Source organism: Bufo gargarizans, chromosome 2 (assembly GCF_014858855.1).
Source record: "Bufo gargarizans isolate SCDJY-AF-19 chromosome 2, ASM1485885v1, whole genome shotgun sequence".
NCBI lineage: Eukaryota > Metazoa > Chordata > Amphibia > Anura > Bufonidae > Bufo > Bufo gargarizans.
Genome location: NC_058081.1, coordinates 418,062,931 through 418,070,288, shown reverse-complemented (window position 1 = coordinate 418,070,288; position 7,358 = coordinate 418,062,931).

The following is a 7,358-nucleotide window of genomic DNA, read 5'->3' as shown; positions in this document are numbered from 1 at the left end:
TGCCCCCCAAAGTTCAGCCAAACACTCCTGACTAGGTGGGGTCAACATTAATTTACTGGCCTCCCTCCTCCTGGTTCATCCCCAACCTTAGTTTGTCCAGTTCCTACTCTCTGGTTTCACAGAGGGTTTCCACACAGGGCTAGTTGCCCTGCCTCAATCCACCTGGGAGGGGGATAACCTGCAGTCAGTCATCAGGGATCCAGTTTTGGTCAATTCACTCATCTCGTCCGAGTGTCTCAAGGGTTCTTAATTAGGCCTTTCTCCACAGTTTCCTTTGATTTCTAGCATGTAAGCCCCATTGGAGTTGTGTCATAAAAATTCTCAAATAAAAAACATCTCATCTACAATTTGTCAGCTCCTCATGGTTCCTGCATCCCTAGCTTAAATTCTTTAATACCCTTCTAGGAGTTTTCTATGCACTACTCTTTGGTAAGTGAAGCCATCCAGCTCATCCTCCAGGCAGGCACAGGGGCATGGCTGGCCAAAGCCAATATTGCAGACGCCTTCAAACTCTTGCCGGTCCAGGCACAGTTGTGGAAATTCTACAGGACCAGATGGAGGGACCAGTATTATTTCGCCAACAGACTAATCTTTGGCTCTAATAGCAGTCCCTGGCTGTTCGACCAATTCGCCCAGGCACTACACTGGATTTTTGTCAACCAGTGTGACTGTCAGATGGTCGTTCATTACCTGGATGATATCCTCCTGGTAGAAGAACCAGGCTGTAAACTGGAAAATCTCGCCTCTCTCCTGGCAACTTTCGTGGTGCTCAATGTCCCTGTCGCTGTTGCAAAAACGGAAGGGCTTGCTACAACAGTCACCTTTTTGGACATAGTCCTGGATTCTGTCAACATGGAAGCCAGACTTCCAGAAGAAAAATTGTCCAAAATCAAGGAGACAATCTTCAAGGCAGTGTCCCCCAATACTATCACCGAGGCAGAGCTCCAGTCCCTACTAGGCATTTTGCCATGAGGGTCGAGCTTTCATTTGCAGACTTCTCCAGCTACTTCCTGCGGCTCCCGAAAAGGATTCTCCCGTTCATTTGGATTCCCAGGCCATAGCCGACCTCGCAATGTGGAAGATGTTTCTGTCTGAGTGGAACGGCGGTTCCATGTTCGTTCCTTGTTGGAGCCCCACATCACCCATGTTTTTTCCCGACTCAGCCGCCTCAGGAGGATTTGCGGTGATTTGTGGCAAACAATGGTTTGCGAGCTCATGGCCTCCAGAAATTTCTTTGTCCAGAGAAGCTCTGAGATCTTCTCTCCTGTTGGAGATCCTGCCAGTAGCAGCCGCCCAAGTCTGGGGCAGGCACTGGGCTAACTCCCCGGTGGCATTCATCACCGACAACCAGTCAGTAGTCGAGATACTTGAAAAAGGCAGATCCAAATCCCCACAAATCATGTCCCTAGTTCGCAAGCTGGTTTGGCTCTCCATGCAGTTCAATTTCCACTTCCTCTGCAACCACATTCAGGGTTTTAACAACCTTGCGGCTGATGCCCTGTCTCGCTTTAATTTCCCTGCTTTCTTTCAGGTCATGCCGGACGCAGACCGCACAGGATTGACCCCGATAGGATTGACCCCGCCTGCCTTTCGCTCCCTGCTCATGGACTAAATCCATACATTGCCTCTGCCAAATCCCTCATTCATAAGTCCTTGTCCACTAACATTGCCAGAAACTACAAAACAGGCTGGAGTGCTTTCAATAAATTCATGCACCTGCATCCCAGAGGTGACCTCGATGAAACAACGTACATGACAGCTTTCCTAGCTTACTGCCATACGCAGCTTAAACTGTCCTACAACACCATTAGGTTGTATCTATCGGGGGTACAGCATTTTTTCAGACTCTCAAGTCCCAATCACAGTTCTTTCTTCTCTTCCCAGGCGATCAAAGCAACCCTCAGGAACATTCAAAAGAGTGGCCAAGAGTCCACCCAGACCAGACAGCCGGTGTCAGGAGACCTGTTTAGAAAGCTATCCAGCTCTTTAGACGGGAATCCTTTTGTACCCTATATCAGCATCACCATCAAAGCTGCTATGTTCCTGAGTTTATACGGTTTTCTCAGGCCCGGAGAATACACCAGTTCTTCACTCGAGAACAGAGGCTTAACCAAAGGCCAGCTAGCATGGCATGAGGGGCACTTCGCCCTGTCACTGTCATCCACCAAAACCTCCCAAACTGGTCCTCCTGTGGTGATTAGATACTACCGGACTTTCAATGACTGGTGCCCGGTTCAGGTTCTAAACAAGCTTTTGTCTGCACTGGGTGATGCTCCTCCAGATAGTCCTTTGCTACCCTTCAACAACCATTGTCTCACCTCATCCCAATTCATCTCACACATCCGCACTTTAACTTCCGGCCTAGGTTTTGACCCGAGATGTATTTCAGGCCATTCCTTTTGCATTGGAGCAGCTTCCTCAGCTTCTCATCACTGAGTACCCGGGCATATCATCAAGAAGATGGGTAGGTGGGGTTCCTCTTGCTTTGTGTGTTACATTCCCAATCCTCACGGATCAAAAAGCTAGCCATCTAACTTTTTGATTAGTGTCAAACTATACTCATTAAAAATCATCATTTACAAACTTCCTATGCTTGCTTTTTTGCCCCCTTATAGGCCTACCCACGCTCATGGCTATGGGCACACCGCTATCCATCTTCAGTTACGTTTAATGACTTCAGGTAAGCGGTTTCACCTTTTCAGGTCGGGTCAGTAACTCCACAGCCATGACCACAAATCCAGCAGTCTGAGATTCTCAGCCTGCTTTTGTCGGAGGGGCGTAGGGCCCTTTAAAACTCCAGCATATTCTGCTCCACTCAAGTGCACTTCCGATGGCCCTCCCTCCCCTTCTTTCAGCATCTCACCTAAGGTATGCCCCCTTATAGGCCTACCCACACTCATGACTATGGGCACACCGCTAGCCATCTTCAGTTAAGTCTCATGACTTCAGGTAAACTGTTTCACCCTTCAGGTGTGGTCAGTATCTCCGCAGCCATGACCACAAATGAAATCATACATTATTTCAGAGCTGCATAACATTTTGTGCATGATAGATCACGGGTTTACAGGATCGTCAGAAGAATGTATGTTTGCCCATGACAACAGTAGAAGAATAATATACACTTTATACTAAATCACATCTAATAGGAACATCACATTATTTTGGGCACCAGCTAATATCCTGAGAAACCTCCATATGCAGCATGGACAGCATCTAGGAAGGACTGCATAAGGTGCTGGTAGGTTGTCACAGGTATCTGGAACCATGCTGACTGCAGTGCATTCCACAGCTGCTGGAGGGTGCTTGTGGGGACCATCGAGGTGGTCCAACAGATGCTCAATTGGGTTCAAATTTTGGGAATTAGGCTAGGGCTGCACGGCAACATGTGTCACTTGATAAAAAGGGTACAATTGCACTGTGACATGTGTCTCAAGCATAGTCAATGATGTCGCATTGCAACATGACAGTCGCACAAAAATCCAACTTGGATGGGTTTTTGTGACTGTTGTGTCGCAGTTGCAGCATGTCACAACACCATTCCATATCATTATAAAAATGTTGCACAACTTTTCTGCATCCAGAAACCATGCAACAAAAGTTGCTGTGTAGTCCTAGCCTAAGTGGGCCAGGTTATTACTTAGAATTCTTGGTCATGCTCTTCCAACTAATGTTAGATATTTCTAGCTGTGTGACATTGTCTTGCTGGAAGATCCCATTTGCCCCAGGGAAGACAATCCGCATGTATGGGTGCATGTGATCTGCAAGGATGGATTCATACACAAATCTGTAGAGAATGCCCTAGACCATAACATTGCCACCACCAGGGGTGGACTGTCCATAAACCCTACAGGGAAACTTTTCAGGTGGGCTGGGTGCCCATGGGGCCGCCTGAGTCCTCCTAACGGCTTCAGGCTGGGTGCATAACAATCTAATGCTCTAAGCATTAATTAATTCAAGGAGGATCAGGTACTTGTGCACCTGGCTGACACACACAGGTGCCCTCCTGAATTCAACTGTATCATCCTCCTCAGGACAGTGATACAGCTGAATACTGTGGTGAGGCCAGTAGTATTTTGTGCTGCACTGTGGTATATGGTTCTGCTGGGGCTGTATTTTGTGCTGCACCAAGAAACTTCTGGCCACACCTACTTTTGTTGTTAATCTGGATCCGCCTACAACATGGGGCCACTTTTAGGTTTCTTTCCCAGTCCCCCTCTTTTTGTAAATGTGATAAATTACCTTTTACCTGTGACAGCAATGAGAGATATATGTGCAAACATTTTTATATAGCCACCAAGCCAGTTCAAAACACATGACGTCCTTCATGAGCTACATGCTGCTAGTGTAGAAAGTAGGAAGTGGCCTTAATAATAATATGACTTACCTGAATATAAAAGGTATAAAGATATTTTTTTGCAGGAATTATTAGATTTTTTAAGAAACATTTGAGAAGGGAAACCTGCCACTATCCCTGCAAGATGCAAAAATGATTGCTACACTAAAATCAAAGCTTCAAAGAAATGTACAAAATAAAATAAAAACGTTATTTTCTATATATACAGTGTGTGTGTGTATGTGTATGTGTGTGTGTGTGTGTGTATATATATATATATATATATATATATATATATAATGTGTACAGTATAAGTGCTAGGAGGTGTGTATATCCTACTCAGATACCTCAGCTGGGTGAGATAACTGAAATCCAGAAAGCTGCTGTGGTTTCACCAAAGTATAGTTTGCTGAGACCGTTTTGTCTAGATGTCGTTCTGGGCTGGATTTCATGTGGGCTGGGGGATAGTTTTGATAGTGGGATCTGACAGTCCACACCCTTCCACTACATGTATTGTCTTTTGCCGGAGGTGATCGCAGGTGAGCCCTGCTGATGTAATCAAGGAGGGATAAACCAACCCTCTGTGTATGACTTGGGAGGGAGAAAGGCTGAGAGGCTCTATGTGGTTTCAGCCAGGAGGACTGAGGGGCCACAAAGCTTTGTAAAGCCTGAAGTTTGGGGGGCCCAGCGAGGCCTACGGAAAGAGGGTCGCACGGTCAGAGTCGGGAGGGCATCTGGACCATCTCCCCCCAAGGGTGCTGGTGTGGTCATAACCTGGAGGCTGCTAGACTGTATATGGCTGAGGAAGCTGGATCTAATCCTGTGTGTGAACTGTGCTCTATAGGTGAGATAGAGACAACATGTGTATTAGAATTCCCAAGAAAGACTACCAACCAGACCGTATTAAATCAAGAATACACTTTATTAACAAGTATCAATTCATATAAAAGTTAATGGCGCCAACCTCGATGCACGTTTCGGCAGACCTTCGTCTGGGGGTAGTGTCATCACCACGGGACACACATTAAATACCCACATACACCATTGAATGCAGCACAATCCTCTTTAAACATATGCACCTAAATAAAAAAGTATACATAAGGTGGGCCGCATATTTGGGATGTAATACGTCACGTGACAGGTCAGTCACGTGACCAAATGTCAAACCACATGACGGTGCCAGTAGTCTCACCATATACTTATCGCGGGACACATACCAGAGAAATCAATTGCATAATTGTGCTTGCGCAGGCCTAGCAAATACCCCATATGATGAAATCATGATTAAAAATAAATAAGCGACTATTAATTCTATTCATATCCAATTGACAATAATATGACTATAATACAACATTACATCATATTATGAATGAATTACTCATATATTATGTGTGCAAATATATGATTATAATATTCAAATTAACTGTGTGTGAATATACAATTTTATGTGTAGTATGCAATAGTAATGCATAGGGTTGAGCAAACCCAAACTGTAAAGTTCAGGTTCATACTGAACTTTTGGATTTTTTGACCCCGGACTCGAACATTTTTGTAAAATTTTGGGTTTGGTGTTCGGCGCTTTCTTGGCTCTTTTTGATCAACATGCATTTAACTCTGTGCCATCAGAAGCCATCACAGCCATGCATAATAATGGCATGGCTGTGATTGGCCAGTGCAGCATGTGACCCAGGGTCTATATAAGCTTGCTGCACGTCACTCTTCTGTTACTAGTGTAGGGAGAGGATGCTGCTGGTGATTTCAGGGAGTGAATAGGAGAGGATCTTTGTTTAGAGATGCAATCTAATTCAGCGATCTACATTTAGTTTTGTGGGTGCAGTGCACAAACTTTTTACCCTGCCCTGAGCCCAGTGACAGGAAAAAAAAAAAAAACTTTTATCCATCTGTTGGTTAGGTCGGCGGCGGCAGCGGCCATTTTATGCAAGCTCAGTGCACCAGCACTGCATCTGAGCTTTTGTGACATTGAAATCCAAGCTTGAAAAACTGCACTAATAATCTGGTTTTAAAAAATCACCCCTTTTTGGCAATATACAACATCTGGTGCAATTTAAGCTAGAAATACAGCCATAATTTTGGGGGGTTTTAAAAACACACTTTTTTGCCAAAATACACAATTTTACAGCCCTTGCAGCATCAGCACGTGTGGAATTCAAGGGTTATATACAGCTTTCATATTCTTTTAGTGAAAACATCGAAACACTTTTTGGGCAATATTCAACATCTGGATTAGTCAGTGTGCAATTTAAGCTAGACATACAGCCAAAATCCACTATTTTACAGATCTGCATGTGTGAAATTCAAGTTTAACTACTTAACCCTAAGTTCACACCTGAGCGTTTTACAGCGCGTTCAAACGCGCTGTAAAACGCTCAACACGTGAAAGCCAATGCTTCCCTATGGCCCTGGTTCATACTTGAGCGTTTTACAGCGCGTTTGAACGCGCTGTAAAACGCCCGACGCATAAACAAGTTCATGAGCTTTTTTGGGGGCGTTTGTCGCGCGTTTGGGCCATAGACTCATTGGACAACACTGCAGTCAATCACACAAACGCGCGTTTACTATTACAAAAAACGTGCATAAAAATGCGCGTAAAACGCGCGTTTGAGAAACGCTCAGGTGTGAAAGCAGGGTAAGGGCACAGCCTTATTTCACCTGAAGGACCAGGCCATTTTTTGCAAATCTGACCAGTGTTACTTAAAATGGTGATAACTTTAAAACGCTTTTTACTTATCCAGGCCATTCTGAGATTATTTGGTTTGTTTTTTATTTGTCACATATTGTACTTCATGACACTGGTAAAATGGAGTAAAAAAATTTAATTTTTATTTATAAAAAATACAAAATTTTCCAAAAATGTATATTTCTCTACTTCTATAATGCATAGTAATACATACAAAAATAGTTATTACTTTACATTCCCCATATGTCTGGGTGACGTTACAATGTTTAGAAGTAAATCTTGAAATTTCTCAGAGATTTTCAAAAATCACCTTTTTAAGGACCAGTT